The sequence below is a fragment of the Macaca nemestrina genome, chromosome 12, assembly GCF_043159975.1.
Source record: "Macaca nemestrina isolate mMacNem1 chromosome 12, mMacNem.hap1, whole genome shotgun sequence".
NCBI classification, from domain to species: domain Eukaryota; kingdom Metazoa; phylum Chordata; class Mammalia; order Primates; family Cercopithecidae; genus Macaca; species Macaca nemestrina.
Window position 1 is genome coordinate 125,777,926 of NC_092136.1, and position 17,893 is coordinate 125,795,818.

At 41.7% G+C, this 17,893-nt stretch overlaps 1 protein-coding gene across 5 annotated transcripts in view; it reads left to right on the forward strand.

The window, feature by feature from the left end:
- The window catches only part of LOC105476243 (family with sequence similarity 118 member B), a 51,200-nt gene that overhangs the window by 2,475 nt on the left and 30,832 nt on the right, over positions 1-17,893 (forward strand). The window contains exon 2 of one of the 5 annotated variants that reach the window (XM_011731978.3): positions 8,272-8,313. The exons of 2 other annotated variants lie outside the window; for them this stretch is intronic. The gene's annotated coding sequence lies outside the window, so the exon portion shown is untranslated. 2 more of the 5 variants (XM_011731980.3, XM_011731979.2) reach the window with 2 other exon arrangements.

Genomic DNA, 17,893 nt, shown 5'->3' on the forward strand with positions numbered 1-17,893 from the left:
TGTTTCTGGTTTTGGTTTTTGTTTTTTATAGTCTCTGTATTGCCTCCTCCCTCTTCCTCATTCAGCTGGTCCTTTGTTAGGCCGTTCACTTTTCCATTTCTGCGTCAATGTCACAGTCCATTTGTTGGGAACTCCTCTTGTCTAAACTGTTTTCTTAAAACAAGGAAGGAAATTCTATTAGTGATTTCTTCATTCTTGGAGAGTACAGCTCTATTCAAACATGACTTATTTACATTGATTTTGATATATCATAATATGTGCCCCCCAAAATAACCATATGAAGAACTTGATAGTTTCCTTTTAAAGATATTTCCTAGTCTATTCCGGAACAAAAAGGCTGCATTAGTATTTCACAAGTATAAAGAAGGACTGACTAATAAAGGAACTTGCGTTTATCATAAATTTAAGGTTAATCAGTGGCATGAAATTTAAGTTACGCCTCCTCAAACTGATTTGCTAGTTGCAGATTAACCAGCGATTCCATTTCCTTGAAAAGCAGGAAGTACTTGGACATTGTTTTATGGTTTTATAGAGATTAAAGGACGCAATTAGCAGGAACTCTCGGGAGGTGCCCTGGAAAGTGCAGTCATTGGGAGCCAGGAGATGTGGGACTAGTCCCAGTTCAGCCACTGCGAACTTGAACAAATAATTTGGGCTTCAGTTTTTTTGTCATTTAAAAGATCTTTGCAACTCTGTTTCTAGTCTGTGAAGATTTTCCACTGATACGTAAGTACTTTCAGCCCCAATCAGTGGGATTTATTTCAGATTTATCTTGAACACATTTAGTATTGATACTAAGAAACCGAATTCTGCTCTTGTCCCCAGAATTTAACTTTTCACCACTGAGCTAATGTTTATATTTGGAGTTACTTCATTGAGTGGTGTTGGAATATACTTTAAGATTTCCGGCCGGGCGCGGTGGCTCACGCCTGTAATCCTAGCACTTTGGGAGGCCGAGGTGGGCGGATCACGAGGTCAGGAGATCAAGACCATCCTGGCTAACACGGTGAAACCCTGTCTCTACTAAAAATACAAATAGACGGGGATGGTGGTGGGCGCCTGTAGTCCTAGCTACTTGGGAGGCTGAGGCAGGAGAATGGCGTGAACCCGAGAGGCAGAGGTTGCAGTGAGCCGAGGTCGTGCCACTGCATTCCAGCCTGGGTGAAAGTGTGAGACTCCGACTCAAAAAAAAAGAAAAAAAAAGATTTGTTCAGTGGGGGCAGGGTGTGTGGCTCACACCTTAATCCCAGCACTTTGGGAGGCCTAGCGGGGAGGATCTTTTGAGCCTAGGAGTTTGAGATCGCCTGGGCAACATAGCAAGACCTCGTCTCTACAGAAAATCACAAAATTAGCTGGGCATGGTGACGCACCTGTGGTCCTAACTACCCTTGAGGCTAAGGTGGGAGGATCACTTAAGCCCAGGAAGTCAAGGCTGCAGCTTCAGTGAACCGTGATTGCAGTACTACACTCCAGCCTGGGTGACAGAGACAGACCCGTCTCAAAGAAAGAGAAAAAGTAATTTGTGTAATATGGTTTAAAAGTCAAATAGTAATAAAAGATTTATATTTAAAAAACAGTTTCTCAGGCTGGGTGCACCTGTAATCCCAGCACTTTGGGAGGCTGAGGTTGGTGGATTGCCTGAGGTCAGGAGTTCGAGACCAGCCTGGCCAACATGGTGAAACCCAATCTCTACTAAAAATACTAAAATTAGCTGAGCGTGGTGGCGTGTGCTTGTAATCCCAGCTACTTGGGAGGCTGAGGTAGGAGAATCGCTTGAACTGGAGAGATGGAGTGAGCCAAGGTTGCACCATTGCACTCCAGCCTGGGCAACAGAGCGAGACTCCGTCACCAAAAAAAAAAACCAACAAAACAAAAACCGTTTCTCTGCCCTCCCTACCTCATAGTTCCATTCTTTAGAGGCAACCACTCAGTTGTTTTCCTCTTTTCCTCTGTCTTTACAGTAAGTTATCAACATCATCAGTATTCTTGAAACACCATATAACAAAACCACTTTTACCATATGGTTTCTATGGCGTTTTTCTGGTCACAAAAACATACCCAACTTCTAAATAAAAACCAAAGCATTTCTAGTAGGAAACACTGAAACAAGGAAGATTTTCACCCACTTTTTGGTGAGTCAGTGACTTACTGCAATCATAGTGGTGGTGGGTTAAATCGAGGAATAAATGTGTGCAAAGTGAAAATTGTCAGAAGCATTTCCTACCACCATGCTCAGTTCCAAAACAATCCATCACCAATAGGGCAGGCCCACTGAGAGCTTTTGTGCCACATTGGTTATTGTTGTGCATTTGGATGATTACCATAAACTTTGCAGATTTTTATTTGCCGGTAATTTGTATTCATTCATGCATTTTCCAGCTCAGGCTCACAGGTGACTGGAGCCTATACCGGCAGCTCAGGGCACAAGGCAGGAGCCAGCCCTGGACAGGACGCCATCTATCCCATAGGGTGCGCATGTACACACACACACACACACACACACCCACACCCCCACACACACAGGGACCATGTAGACACACCAGTTAACCTAGTAGGCACATCTTCGAGACGTGGGAGGAAAGCAGAATACCTGGAGAAAACCCACACAGACGTGGGGAGAATGTGCCAGCTCCACACAGATGGGTGACCTCAGCCAGGAATCACTTATTTTCTCATCAATGTTATGAAAAAACGATGTTGAACAAAATGACTCTTTTTGAGAGTCTGCTGTGTCTTCTTGTTGCTAAATAGTTGGTTTGTTATTCTTTCTTGGTTTTCCCCTCATGTTTGGCCTGTTGATTTCTTGTAGCAATAGATTAGTATTTAGCTCTTGCATCCCACCACTTTCCTGTTTTTCCAGCCCTCTATCCCCTAATACAGTTCTATTGTAATTTTTTGCTAAAACAGGTAGCTTTTATGTACTTACACCTCTGTCAAATACTGTTCACTGTTGAGCTGGATGATCAGTGACAGTGTGTTCCTCCTGGTGTGTAGGTTGGCCTTCACCTGTGTGTTTCATGTATCTACTGTTAATTTTTTCCCAAATGCTCCAATATATTTGTCACATTCTTGTCAGTAACTTTTTTTGTGAGCTCAAATATATCACCTGTTTATTGGAGCTCTGCCGCCGCTGCCGCCGCCTCCTCCTCCTCCTCCTCCTCTTCCTCCTCCTCCTCCTCTTTCTCCTCCTTCTCCTCCTCCTCCTCCTTCGCCGCCTCCTCGTCGTCCTCCTGCCTTTACTGTTGCTCTCAAGAACTGCTGCCCTGGGGTCCTCCTGGACCTGCCCTTTCTGTGCAGGAACCATGTCTTCCTCTTTCTGGGCTTATGTCTTTATTTTTTAAAAGCACATACTGCAGTTATTTCTAAGAAGTATTTGAATGACTTTGTTTGGCCCACACACTTGTTTGATAGTTTGGCAGATACATAATTCTAGATTGGAAATAAGGTTCTCTCAGAGTGTTGAAGGCATCTGTAATTGCTCTAGAGACATGGCGATTCAAATCCTTCTTATGTGACCTTATTTTGTTTGTTTTCTCCCCTTCTGGAAGCTTTGAGGATATTCTCTGTCTCTGGTGTTCTGCAGTTTCATGATGTGTATTAACACCAGACTGTGGGTCTTTACTCAGCTGTTGTGCTGGCTTCTCACAGACAGATTTGGTTCTGGAAATACATGTTCTCTAGTTCCGGGATGTTTTCTTACACTATTTTTGTGATTCTTCCCTCAATCTTTAATTTTTCTTTGATACCTTTTTGTAATATCGATTCTTGTTATGTGGATATGATGGGCTCAGAGGGCCCATTGTAGTGTTTTAGTTTTCTTCCTCTCTGCATGGGCTCCATTTCCTCCAGGTGATGTGGGCCTTTGCACCTGTGCCTCTGTCTGGATGTGTCTTCCCTCAGATAGCCAGTGACTTGCTCCCACACCTCACTTTGGATGAATCCACAAGTCTTTGCTTAAATGTCACCTTAGTGAGGAGAGCGCTGGATTGAGAAGTTCAGACCCCCATCTCACTTCCCTGCTTTGTTTCTCTCCAGAAGCATTTCCCACCATTTAGCATCCCACGTATTTATTTACTTCTCTCCCTCACCACTAAAACATTCTATGAGGGCAGGGATTTTGTTTTTTTTTGTTTGCCTCTACAATTCCAACCTCTGAAACAGTGCCTGGCGATGAATAGATGCTTGATAATTTAAGGAATAAATGACTTATTTTATTGTGGGATTTCTTCGAATGCCGAATGATTCTGACTGTTCATTTTTGGTTTTTGTTATTTTAAGTTCCCAGCATGAGTCTTGTTGGGTGGTGGGCATCACTGGAGGGTGACTGGTATACATGGGTTTTGTATATATGTTTGTACAAATGTGTATGTTTGCTAATGTTTCTTTAACTGACAGCGCATTGGTTGCTGGGACAAGGATGGGGGCTTGGATAACCTTTTAGTATGCATCTGTTGACATAATCTGTGTTTTCAGTTCTTCATTGCTCCTGCTGATGTATTTCACTCCAGACCCATTTCAGATTTCAGTTCGTTTTTCTCTAAACCTCTGGATGGAGGTGGAGAAAGTAGATGAAAATAGATAGTGCTCTGGCTTAGCAGGGGATGAGGAAGACGCTTTGCGCATTAGTTAAACAGACTTTATGCCAATCCACATTTTCAGGTCTGCATTTAAAACTTGCTTTCCATCTCCAAAAATTCATTGAAAACTTGAATGCTTCTCTCCTGCACCTCACATTCTTGGTTTTATACCTTGAAAAAAGAAAAACTCCTCTGTTGTCATTTTAATAGGGTCCTTGGAGAAAGATTAAGAGGTAAACACTTAAGGACGGAAGTTATGTTTTATATTCTTAGTGTCATGGAATGCAGCACAGTAATATCACATAAGGAAAAGCATGAATTTCTTGTTTTCATTGTTTATTTTTGGAAGCTTATCCTTCAGCTCTTACTTATCTTTTTTTTTTTTTTTTTTTTTTTTTTTTTGAGAAAGGGTCTTTCTCTGATACCCAAACTGGAGGGGGTATGATCATGACTCACTGCAGCCTCGACCTCCTGGGTTCAAGCGATCCTCCCACCTCAGCCTCCCAAGTAGCTGGGACCATAGGCATGTGCCACCACACCTGGCTAATTTTTTATTTTTGTAGAGACAAGTTCTCCCTATTGTTGATATGCCTTAAGAGTCACATTAACAGTGCGTAAGAAACACTCTCTTTTTAGCTCTCTTGCTAAGGAGCAGGTTTGAGAGCTGTTGCCAGAACTTAGTACTTCACTGCAGTTTTACAGATTCCGCAGGAGTCTTGTCCGTGGGGCTGGGAAGTGTCTACCCTCTGCTGACTCTTCTAGGTTCCTGCTGGTCCCCAGTGCCTCCCTGCCCCCAGCCACTAGAAATAGACTGCTTCTTTCTTTCCTCTACTGCAGAAAACATGCACTACTGGACTTATTAAAATTAACTAAAAAAAAAACTCAAGCAGCTTGAGTTTTTTAAAAGTTAATTTTAATAAGACATTGAAGGAAGAATTTTGTTTTAAAGGAGGGGCTTATATGTACGAAGATTTATGGTGTAAAAGCAGGGGCAAACTAATGAATGACGTTTTTAGAATTGATATGAACATGAACCCAGGATACTCAGACTTACTCCGAGAGTTCCTCTTAAAAACTGCTTTTCTCCACATAAACCCTAATGTCAGCAGTGGTTAGCTCCACATTGGAGGAAGGGGGCTTCATTTTGCTCTTTCTGCGTATTTCCTGCAGTGATCTGTTACTTTCAAGTCTGGGGGAAAGATGCTCTCTTTATCCTGAATGAAGTGTCCATCTACCTCCTTTGAGCCCCGGCTGCCCAGCTTTCTGGTTGCTCTCTGAGAGTCCTCCTTGGTCTTCCACTGACCACGTTCACTTCCTTATGAAAGTATGTTTTTAGTCTCCCTAGGCTGTTTTCTGTTTTCTCTCTCCCCCGTCTCTCTCTCTCTCTCTTTTTTTTTTTTTTTTTTAAATACCTTCAATTGTTTTCACTGGCCACTTTTTTTCTTTTTTTCTTTTTTTTTTTTTTTTGAGATGGAGTCTTGCTCCGTCACCCAGGCTGGAGTGCAGTGGCGTGCTCTCGGCTCACTGCCATCTCTGCCTCCCAGGTTCAAGCAATTCTCCTGCCTCAGCCTCCTGAGTAGCTGGGACTACAGGCACGTGCCACCACACTCAGCTAATTTTTGTATTTTTAGTAGAGACGGAGTTTTACCATGTTGGCCAGGATGGTCTCGATCTCCTGACCTCATGATCCACCTGCCTCGGCCTCCCAAAGTGTTGGGATTACAGGCGGTGAGCCACCATGCCCGGCTTACTTTTTTTTTTAAGACTGATGCTTGGCTGAGCTTGGTTTTTTTTTTTTTTTTTTTTTTTTTAAGAGTTTTCAGATTCTTATTTCAGATCTAAACAGTGCTTTTCAGCTCTCAGTTCATCTTCAGATCAAAGGGAATAGTAGACCGGGCGCAGTGGCTCACACCTGTAATCCCACCACTTTGGGAGGCCAAGGCAGGTGGATCATTTGAGGCCAGGAGTTTGAGACCAGCCTGGCCAACATAGTGAAACCCCGTCTCTACTAAAAATACAAAAATTAGCCAGACATGGTGGCGTGGGCCTGTAGTCCCAGCTACTTGGGAGCCTGAGGCAGGAGAATAGCTTGAACCTGGGAGTTGAGATCAAGTGAGTTGAGATCAAGCCACTGCACTCCAGCCTGGGTGACAGTGTAAGACTCTGTCTCAAAAATAATAATAATAATAATTAACTGAAAATAATAATAATAATATTATTATTATATTATATTATTATAATATTATAATATATTATAATATAATATATTATATATCATATAATATATCACTGCCATAACATATCATATAATATAATATATAATATAATAATATTATAATATAATAATAATTATTATTTATTATTATTTTCGGTTAATTTTTATTAGGAAAAAAATATCCTAAAAAGAATATCATGCTAGTTTAAGGTTACAGATTTACTTTCTTCCCTGGATTCCCTTTGATTCATATTCTCTCGTTTGGAAATGATCCAAATACGTTATTCTGAAGTATATGACAGTTTTTTCAAAATCAGTAAATACATATGTTGGTGCTTAAAACAGAAAGAAATAATGGCCTGTAAGTATTATCACATAGCTTATTTCTACTATTCAGAAATCTGATTAACTTAGGATAAGGAGCAGGTTGTTGAATTGTTTTTTGGCTTCTAAGTTTGAAGTACAATCTGAAAGTACCTCTCAGTGTTGAAGGGCTGCCTGACTGAAACTTGAGTGGGTATCTCCTGGGCCTGAAGCACCACCAAGATCTGAACTGAAGGTAGCATTTTGGGAGCCCTTAGTGTTTAGTTGGTATTTTAAGGTCTAGGGGTGAATGGGGTGGGAAGGGAAGGGAGTGTGTAAAGGGAATAGACCAGAGAGCCCTGTGGATCCTCAACATTTAGGAAACAGGGAAGACCTCCCACTAGAGGGGAGGGAGGGAAACCAGGAAAAGGCGAGATAGACTTCAGTTTCAGGAGGCAGAGGAGGATGAATACGAACAATTTCATTGAATTTTGCCAGAAGGGTGTTTATCTCCCATAAAACTTTCCTTGATTTTCCTCAAGCACAAGTGCTCATCTCCTTGGTACCTCATCCAGGCATGTTAAACTTGGCACAAACATGTCGTAAAGATTTGTTTATAGTTTCTTTCTCCAAAGGTGTAGATTTGCTAAGGGTGAGGCCCACGGCTTGTTCAGTTTTGCGAGATGGTATTGTTTTGTGTCTTAACATCATGGACACTGACTCCATGTCTAATGTGTAATAGTTGTGTGACTTTTAACAAGCTGCTTACCATCTGTGTGCTTCTGTTTCACTGTCTATACCATTTATGAAATGAGATGACAATAGCTTCTACTTCACAGAAGAGCGAATATGTGTGAAGTACAGAAAGTGCCTGGCTTAGTGTCAGTGCCATGTAGTGTTTGATGGAGGAGAACTGGAGGCGGCAATACTAATATTCTTAGCACAGTGCTTGATGTTTAACAGATATTTGAACGTGAAAATGTAGCAACCTGTGGCGAATTCAGTTCCTAGCATTTTAAAATTCTACAAGCATATACAGAATGTAATCGTGACCAGGCCATAGGAGAACTACAAATGGATGTGGACTGGGAGAAAAGTGCATGCAGCTTTGTTTTATGAAGCAAGTCTATAGACTTTTGGCAGAAGTACTATGTGATCCTAATTTCTTGTTGTTAGGAAGGAAAAATCTAAAAGATGAAGAAGACTCCTCCAGAGCAGGTGAGAATCTTTATGTGTAGGGATGAACAGCTTTAAACAGGTGAGTGGTGGATGTCAGCATGGAACGTATTTGTTTGGATGACAGAAAATACTACAGCCTTCCCATTCATCCTAATTTTTGCAGCTCAGAAAATTAGAAATATCAATTGATCCCTTGGACTTTAATTAATGGTAGATACACACTCAATCGATCAGCAAATATTTGAACATTTTCTGTACTATATACACACTTTATAACAAGAACTATGCTATGGGATGGGGATAAGTTGATAAATAAATTAGACACTGTACTCGCCCTAGAAGGGCTTTTATTCTTGTGGGAGAGGCCAATAACTGCAAGTACTGAGAGACACAAACTAGGAACTGAAGTATAAATGAAGAACTTGGGATAAAGGGAGTGGAAAACCAGGCTACAGATGGTAACATTTAAATTGAGATGCCAAGGAGGAGGGTGTGGGGAGGCCCTTGCAGAACATCGCTCTGAGGAAAGTCTGTAGCCAGGAACTTGAGGTGGGGCAGGGGACGGGGGGGTGTTCAAGCAGTTGACAGAGGCCTGTGCACCTCAAGAGCCCAGCGAGTGAGGGAGGGGGCTGGATGGATGTTGTGTGGATGGCGGACACTGGATCATGCCACGATGAGGAGTATAATGTTATTAAACACAGTGAGAAGCCATGGAATGATTTTAAAACAGGACTTAACCCAATTTGTGTTCTGAAATCTCTTTTGCTGGGGCCAGGCACAGTGGCTCATACCTGTAATCTCAGCACTTTGGGAGGCCGAGGCAGGCGGATCACGAGGTCAGGAGATCGAGACCATCCTGGCTCACACAGTGAAACACCATCTCTACTAAAAATACAAAAAATTAGCCGGGCGTGGTGGCGGGCGCCTGTAGTCCCAGCTGCTTGGGAGGCTGAGGCAGGAGAATGGCGGCGTCAATCTGGGAGGCGGAGCTTGCAGTGACCTGAGATCGCGCCACTGCACTGCAGCCTGGGCGACAGAGCAAGACTCCATCTCAAAAAAAAAAAAGAAAAATCTCTTTTGCTGCTACATAAGCTTTTCTTTTTTCTCTAGTTGTATTTTAGATGGATTTAATATGTAAAATAAGAGAAACTGCTTTCTTAGCTTGAAATACTGATGCCCTTGAATCATTTGCCAGAAATAGTTCTTCCCCTAAGAATCAACCCTTAAAAATCAGTTTACAATGTAGACATCAGAGACTTGAGTTATAAAGTTGTTTATATATAAAATGTTCGGGTGCCAAACAATGGTCTTGGAACCTTAAGTTGAAGTTTTCTTCTGCCGTCTAGGATCAGATTACATTCACTGCTAGTACCACTGGCATATCTAAAACATGATAGTCTGAATATTGATTTATTTGTGTATACAGCTTTCCCATTTGTTCCATTTAAAAGCTAAATGGCTTTTTATGGTCCTTATTAAAAGCAGTGACAGGGTGTTCTTTTGTTTGAGTTAGTTTGTGAAATAAATATCTGAATGCCCACCGTGTTCCAGGCACTGTTCTGTACTCTTGGACTACATCCATAAACTAAACAGGCAAAGGGTCCCTGTCTTTGGGGGACTTACATTCCAGTGGAGGAGGCAGATAACAATAAATATAATTTGGGCCAGGTCCAGTGACTCTCGCCTCTAATCCCAGCAATTTGGGAGACTGAGGCCGGCAGATTGCTTGAGCCCAGGTGTTTGAGACCAGCCTGAGCAACATGACAAAACCCCATCTCTACAAAATACAAAGAAATTAGCCGGATATGGTGGCATGTACCTGTAGCACTGGGAGACGAAGATGGGAGGATTGCTTGAGCCCCGTGGAGGTCAAGGCTACAGTGAGCCATGATCATGCCACCACGTTCCAGCCTGGGTGACAGAGCGAGACCCTGTCTCAAAAAAAAAAAAAAAATTTGTAGAGTCATACTGCTAATAAATAATTGGTATGTTAGAGGGTGCTGTGTACTATGAAATAAAAAGTAGAACAGCTAACATGGTGGGGGGTATAATTTTAAATAGGATGGTTAGAGTAGCGTCATTGAGAAGGTACAGTCTGAGTAAAGGCATGGAAACCTGTGCAGATACATGGAGAAAGAGCATTCCAGGCAGAAGGAACGATCTATACAAAGGAAAACCCCAAGGTCGGGTGTACCAGGCCTGTTTGAGGAACAGTGAAGAGGCCAGTGGGGCTGGAGGGAGGGAATGTGAGAATATCTTGGCTTTCTAGGAATGTGTTTCTCCTCAGTCATTTTCAAAAAGCTCATAAACCAAAACAAGTGAATAATTAGGCAGAGAACTCCCATCCCATGAATGTTCTGCAGATGGTAACCTATAAACACCCAGACTCATGTCTTAACTCAAATTAGGTAATTCCAAAATAATGCAAACGTTCCTTAATTTCAGTTCACAGGGCAGCTGAGCAAACAAGATCTCTTTTATGTGCATAAAAACTGAAGACTTTTGCCATTCCAATTTCTAGATCTCTAGATTAGAAGCCAAAAGGCTCTTCGTTGCAGCAGAGGATGGCAAAGATGCCAAGTGCACTTGGCATCTTAAGAGAGGCAGCGATTGCGGGCTTAGGGAGAACTGCCCTTTAAGAGCAGCTTTTCTCAGGTCCCTTCTTTCTTTTGAGCTCAGTAGCACCAAATCCTTTTCAATTTTTTATTTAGCAATCCACATTTTCTGTTCTTTGACGCAGTGAAATTTTCCATTTGTTCCCTAAGTTTCCAATCTTAAATATGGCACACTACTTTCATAAGGCCATAATCAATGCCCACTATAGTAGAATATTGCCCAAGTTGTGTGTACATCACGTGTATTCTGTGGGTGTAGATCATCAGCACTGTCTTTGTTTCAGATGCACAATACTTTTTATAAAGAGCCACACCCAGTTTCTCCCGTGAGATCGCTAGAGTTGTTCCAGTAATACTTGCCCGCAGCTAATCCTTTCCCATGTTGTTTCTGAATTTTATTTTTGATAAGTAGAGTATCGTTTTGTAGTTTCTTAAGCTTCAGATTGATTCCTTTCCCAATTTGTCATGGTTGGTCAGTTTGAATCCTCTTCTGTGAGTTGCTGTTCATTGTTTCCAGCTTCGTTTTCCATGAGGCTGGAGTGAAGTCAGATTACTAAAGACATGTAATCCCAGCACTTTGAGAGGCCAAGGCGGGCAGATCATTTGAGGTCAGGAGTTCGAGACCAGCCTGGCCAACATGGTGAAACCCTGTCTCTACTAAAAATACAAAAATTAGCTGGGTGTGGTGGTGGGCACCTTTAATCCTAACTATTTGGGAGGCTGAGGCAGGAGAATTGCTTGAACCCAGGAGACAGAGGTTGCAGTGAGCTGAGATTGCACCACTGCACTCCAGCCTGGGTGACAGAGTGAGACTCTGTCTCAAAAAAAAAAAAAAAAAAAAAGAAGATTACTAAAGAAAATGTTCAGAAGCATGGATCTTTGACTTTCTGAGGCAAAAAATAGTCCACATTCTTCTCATAGCCAAAAAGGAACGTGGTACAAGTTCATATCTTTGTGAATTAGAAAGGCCCTTGAGAAATTTAACAGGCCTTTTCTCTCCTTCCCCCAGGCAGGAGTGCATGTAGATCACCCCCAAATCTACTAGTCTGCTCTCTTTTTCTTCAAAAGGAAATGCAACTGCCTCTTTTGGCCTCCAGTTCTGTTGCCATTTTAAATAGGAAGGTCAAGAACCTAGCATTGGCCAGGTGCAGTGGCTCACACCTGTAACTGTAGCACTTTGGGAGGGCTGAGGCAGGCGGATCACTTGAGCCTGGGAGTTCAAGACCAATCTGGGCAACATGATGAAACCCTGTATCTACAAAAATTTAGCCAGACACAGTGGTGTGTGCCTGTAGTCCCAGCTACCTGAGAGACTGAGGTGGGAGGATCACCAAGCCTGGTGGTCGAGGCTGCAGTGAGCCATGATCGTGCCTGGGCAACCGTGAGACCCTGTCCAAAAAAAACAAAACAAAACAACAACAACAACAACAACAAAACACCTAGCATTTAGTAGACGTAAATTTATTAACTGTTGAATGATAAATTAAAAGAGAGAAATTGAATGCTCTGAAACAAAACAAGCCTCTTTTTTTTTTTTTGAAACTGAGTCTTGCTCTGTCAACCATGCTGGAGGGCAGTGGCGTGATCTCATCTCACTGCAGCCTCTGTCCCCCGGGTTCAAGCGATTCTCCTGCCTCAGCCTCCTGAAGAGCTGGGACTACAGGCGCCCATCACCATGCATAGCTAATTTTTGTATTGTTGGTAGAGATGGGGTTTCGCCATGTTGGCCAGGCTGGTCTTGAACTCCTGACCTCAGATGATCCACCTGCCTTGGCCTCCCAAAGTGCTAGGTGGCGTGAGCCACTGTGTCCAGCCACAAGCTTATTCTTAAATCTCTCTTTAGTTCGTACTCTGATAACTGGGTTTTATATATAACTAAACCTATGATGGGTGTATATTCAATTATTTTTAATCCTTCCTGTCTGTCTAAAATATTGTACACTTGAATGTAAACTCGAAAGTAATTGTGTAATGATGAATAAAGTGAACTTGATTTTTTTTGTACCTCTTCATGTTGTAACATATTTATTTTCCTTTTAATTCTACGAATAACTGTAACACAGATCTACTTCATATCTTTCTTATCCTCCTGTTCTTGGTTTTGCTATGGATGGGTTTTGGATTCCATGCTCGCAACCTGGGGACCTCCAAGATATTTCACCTGGTGTAGCCAAGTGAATTCACTTAATCACTACAGTCAGTTACGCTTGAGGGTTTTTAATGGTAAAATTTTTTAATTTTCAAAATCTGTTATTTATTTATTTTTGAGATGAGTTCTCACTTTGTCACCAGGCTGGAGTGCAGCGGCATGATCATGGTTCACTGCAGCCTTGACTTCCCAGGCTCCAGTGATCCTCCCAACTCAGCCTCCTGCGTAGCTGGCACTGTAGGCATGCGCTACCACACAAGGCTAATTTTTGTATTTTTGGTACACATGGGGTTTCACCATGTTGCTCAGGCTGGTCTTGAACTTCTCAGCTCAAGCATTCTACCTGCCTGAGCCTCCCAAAGTGCTGGGATTATAGGCGTGAGCCACTGCGCCCAGCCAAAAAACTCTTTTTTAATTTTTAGCTCTATTTAAGTTGGAAATCCTCAAGGAAGTGAAAAGGGGTGAAAATTAAGTGGAATATATTTACTAAACATTTTTATTTTTATTTACTTATTTATTTATTTTGAGACAGGATCTCGCTTTGTCACCTAGGCTGGAGTGCAGTGGCACGATCTCAGATCACTACAACCTCTGCCTCCTGGGTTCAAGCAGTTCTCCTGCCTCAGCCTCCCTCTTAAGTAGCTGGGATTACAGGTGTGTGCCACCACACCTGGCTAATTTTTATATTTTGTGTGGAGATGGGGCTTTGCCATGTTGGCCAGGCTGGTCTCAAACTCCTGAGCTGAAGTGATCCTCCTGCCTCAGCCTCCCAAAGTGCTGGGATTACAGGCGTGAGCTGCCAGGCCCGGCCCATTTTAGTTTTTATAAGAGAAATCTCCCCTTTATTAAGACTTGTCAATTTGTTTGTTTGTTTGTTTGTTTGTTTGTTTTTGTTTTGAGACCGTCTCATTCTGTTGCCCAGGCTGGAGTGCAATGGCATGATCTTGGCTCACTGCAACCTCCGCCTCCTGGATTCAAGCAATTCTCTGCCTCAGTCTCCTGAGTAGCTGGGATGACAGGTGCCCACCACCACACCCGGCTAATTTTTTGTGTTTTTAGTAGAGATGGAGTTTCACCATCTTGGCCAGGCTGGTCTTGAACTCCTGACCTCTTGATCCACCTGCCTTGGCCTCCCAAAGTGCTGGGATTACAGGCATGAGCCACCTGTGCCCAGCCTCAAATTTTAACTCATAGAGAATATCCTTTATAATGATGACATCTTCTGGAATGCCCCAGACTTGGAAGAATCTGCATTTGTACACAGTATATTGTGTTTACTCTGTTGACATAAAACTAAGCTACTGAGGGTTATTTCCCATGGGTAACCCATGCTATTTTCGTAGTAGAAATTCAATTGTTAAGGACTCACTAGAATCCTTAAAGAGTTATCTTGCCCTTAAAGAGTTATTCAGTTTCATTTTTAATGAATAACCTATGCCATTTGTGATGGAATTGTTTGTATGATCATACTACTTGATTTATGGGAAATATCTGATATTTTTAAAGTCTCCTTCCTTAGCAACAGGTGTCATTATTTTCAGGATATACCTTCTCAGAAGCTGCACAGGAGGAAAAGTAGTGACAAAGAAAGAAGTTGTCATTCTTTGCACGGTAAAATCATCACCTCCAGTCACCAACTTATAATTCAAATTAGGTTTTAATTTGTTCATTATTTCTTCTTGAAACACTTTTGTTCCCTATACATATGCGTTACTTTGGCTTTATAATAGAAAATAACAAGCAACATCTGAGCTCTTTTGTTTGTTTGTTTGTTTTTCTGAGACAGTGTCTCGCTCTGCCGCCCACGCTGGGGTGCAATGGCGCGATCTCGGCTACCTGCAACCTCTGCCTCCCGGGTTGAAGCGCTTTTTCTGCCTCAGCCTCTTGAGTAGCTGGGATTACAGGCGCCCGCCACCCCACCCGCCTAATTTTTGTATTTTTAGTAGAGACGGGATTTCACCATCTTGTCCAGGCCAGTTTCGAACTCCTGACCTCATGATCCACACACCTCGGCCTCCAAAAGTGCTGGGATTACAGGCGTGAGCCACCGTGCCTTGGGGTTATTCTTCTCAATCCTTAAGGTCTTTCAGAAACCTTACCTCTGGTGAGGTCTTTCTCCTTACATTGTTCAGATAGGGGGTCATTGTTTGCTGGTGAAATGGCAAGAATAAGTGGCATCAGTCTGGCATTTCCTCAGTGACTCCGTTAAGGCACATGTTCAGGAAATGAGTGCGATACAGATCTTATCTGTATCTACCTTCTACAGAAGGTAGAAGGTCTCAGCCATGCTAAGGGATAAAAGTAAGAGCCAATCAAGTTCACCATAGATAGTGGAAATATTTCAAGTCTGGGATCCACAGAGGAATCAGATCTTGGCACAGCTAGACATGATTCGTGTCTCTCTGTGTGCTGAGATGGAGGAAACAGTGAGTTTGCTTTATCCACTGATGGGAAAGTCTGCAGTCTACATATGGAACTGAATTCATCAACTACCCAAGCCAAGTCTTTAGGATTTTATTTAATGTGCTCACTCCTGACAAGCTTGTTGTTGAGAACTCTTTAGTAGTACTTTACACCGGGCGTCTTTCCCTGCCTCCCAAATCTGATCGTTGCTAAAAACCCAGATGCGTTGGAATTAGTCCAAAAGCCACAATTAGAAAGGTTTGGTTTCTTCTCAAGTCAGAGGATGACTCTTTTCCCTTAAGAAATGAAGTTAACCCTTTGCTATGTTTATGCTAGAGAAATAAACCATTCTTTATTCCAGTCACCCCTTTGCTATGTTTATGCTAGAGAAATAAACCGTTCTTTATTCCAGTCACTTTTATTTTTTAAAAAGCAGTGGAGGAAGCTTTCTGATCCTTTTACAGCAAGAAACGTACCACTTTCTCAAGCTGGTAATTGTATATCTTTTATTTCCAGGCAAAAATACTTTTTAAAACATTAGAATTTCTCTCTCCATTTGATTTATTTTGTCTGCTAATGTACCCAAGTGTATTACTCTGAGCTCCTTCTGGCATGTCACTTGTTTGAGTTGAGGACTATGCACTGGACATACAGGAGAAACATAGCTCAGAATGAGGAAGGCGGGCTGGGAGACCTCACTCTGATTCTCAAGTGAGGGGAAGCCTAGAGCTTGCTATCTTTTTAGCACCAAGATGCTATGAAAACGAGAGCTGCTGGGATTCTTTGATGTTTTCAAGTCCACAGGTCCTCTGCTGTGTGCAAACTTAATTTCATTTGGATAACCAGTTCCTTTTCTCTTGTCCCTTTACTATGTTTCTTCTGGATTTTTTCTAGAACACTCGCCCTTTTCCCTTTTTCATCCACCAGAGATAGAAGCATTATATTTCCTGCCAAGCTGACAGGTTTCAGAGTACAAGTGTTCTGTCTCATATGAAGACTTCAGCCTTAACATTTCCATTAATGAGGTTGCTGTTACTTTTCTCAGCTTTTACCAAGTATCTGACTTTTATTTTGCTGTACTCTATTGGCCTTGAAGGATTTCTCAGTGGCTTAGCAGTGATTAAGGTAATGAAGACACTGCCACAGGTCATTGACTTTTGTTTTCTTGTGACAGAAAAACATTTTCCACTTTTGCTATACATAGCAAGTCCCACAAAAATGAAAACTCAAACCATGATCACATAAAAAAAATTAAAGTGTGAACTAGTTGATGCATATTGGGAAGTTAGCTTTGAAACTCTTTAGCAAGAACTGCATATTGTTTAGGGTACATGCTAAAATTGATTTTTTTTCCCTGAAAACACTACTCTAGAAGGAATAAAGTATGGTTTATGCTTATATGCCACTGGGGTATACATGTGAGATTGTATCATGTGAGGCATCCTTTAGGCTAAAGAAAAGATGTTTCTCTGTTAGAAAACAGGATGAGTATATGATTGGATATAATGTAGGCATACTGAGCTACGTCTCATTCAGTACCTAAATAAGACCCTAAACATTCTCAGTCAGAAGCGATTGGCTGTATTTAATTTTTTAAAGTAATAGATGGAATGGACCTTCAGAAAAGTTGACTGTGTAAAGAAATAAGTCAGAAAGCTTAGTATTCAGGTCTAGATGTCATGAATTGACCATCTGGCAGAAATAGAATCCAGCAAAAACGATCTTACATAATTTCCAGGAGAAAATGGTAGGACAGATCTAGGCTCTGGTGGATAAATGGTGGTGAGAAGTATATAACAAATAGTGCTTGCTATTGGAGAAAGTAGTTTTCCCAGCTTCCGAATGTAGTTGACTGCCAAGATTGCATGAATGGAGTGCCTAGTTACGAAGCAACTATTAAGGATTACTTGGGATTGTTTCAGGTAAATCTGCTTTCTAGAATGCAGGCACTTCCTTTGTTGATAGTTTTGGACTTTAAGTTTTTTTTTTTTTTTTTTTTTTTAAGGCTGAAAAGTTAATACAGGTTAATTATTCCTTATCTGAAATGCTTGTAACCAGAAAGAAGTGTTTTGGATTTCTGGGTTTTTTGGGGAATATTTGCATTATACTTAACGGTTGAGCATCCCTAATCCAAAAAATCTGAAATCTGAAATGTTCCAATGAGCATTTCCTGTTTGGCAATAGTGTAGTTAAGAACTTGGACTTGGGAGGCAGAGTTGCCATGGTTTGAATACTGGTACTACCACGTACCCGATCTTTCTGTGCCTCAGTTTTCTCGTCTGTAAAATAAGGTAACAATAGTGCCTCGTAGTGTTATGCAGATTAATGAGTTAATGTTTATAAGTAGTCCATAGCACGTAGTTAAGAGCTTGTAAACTGGTTTAGTAACTGAATTGAGCATTGAATTCTGAAGATATCCATCTTCAAAACTTAATAAGCGTTATTCCCTCTA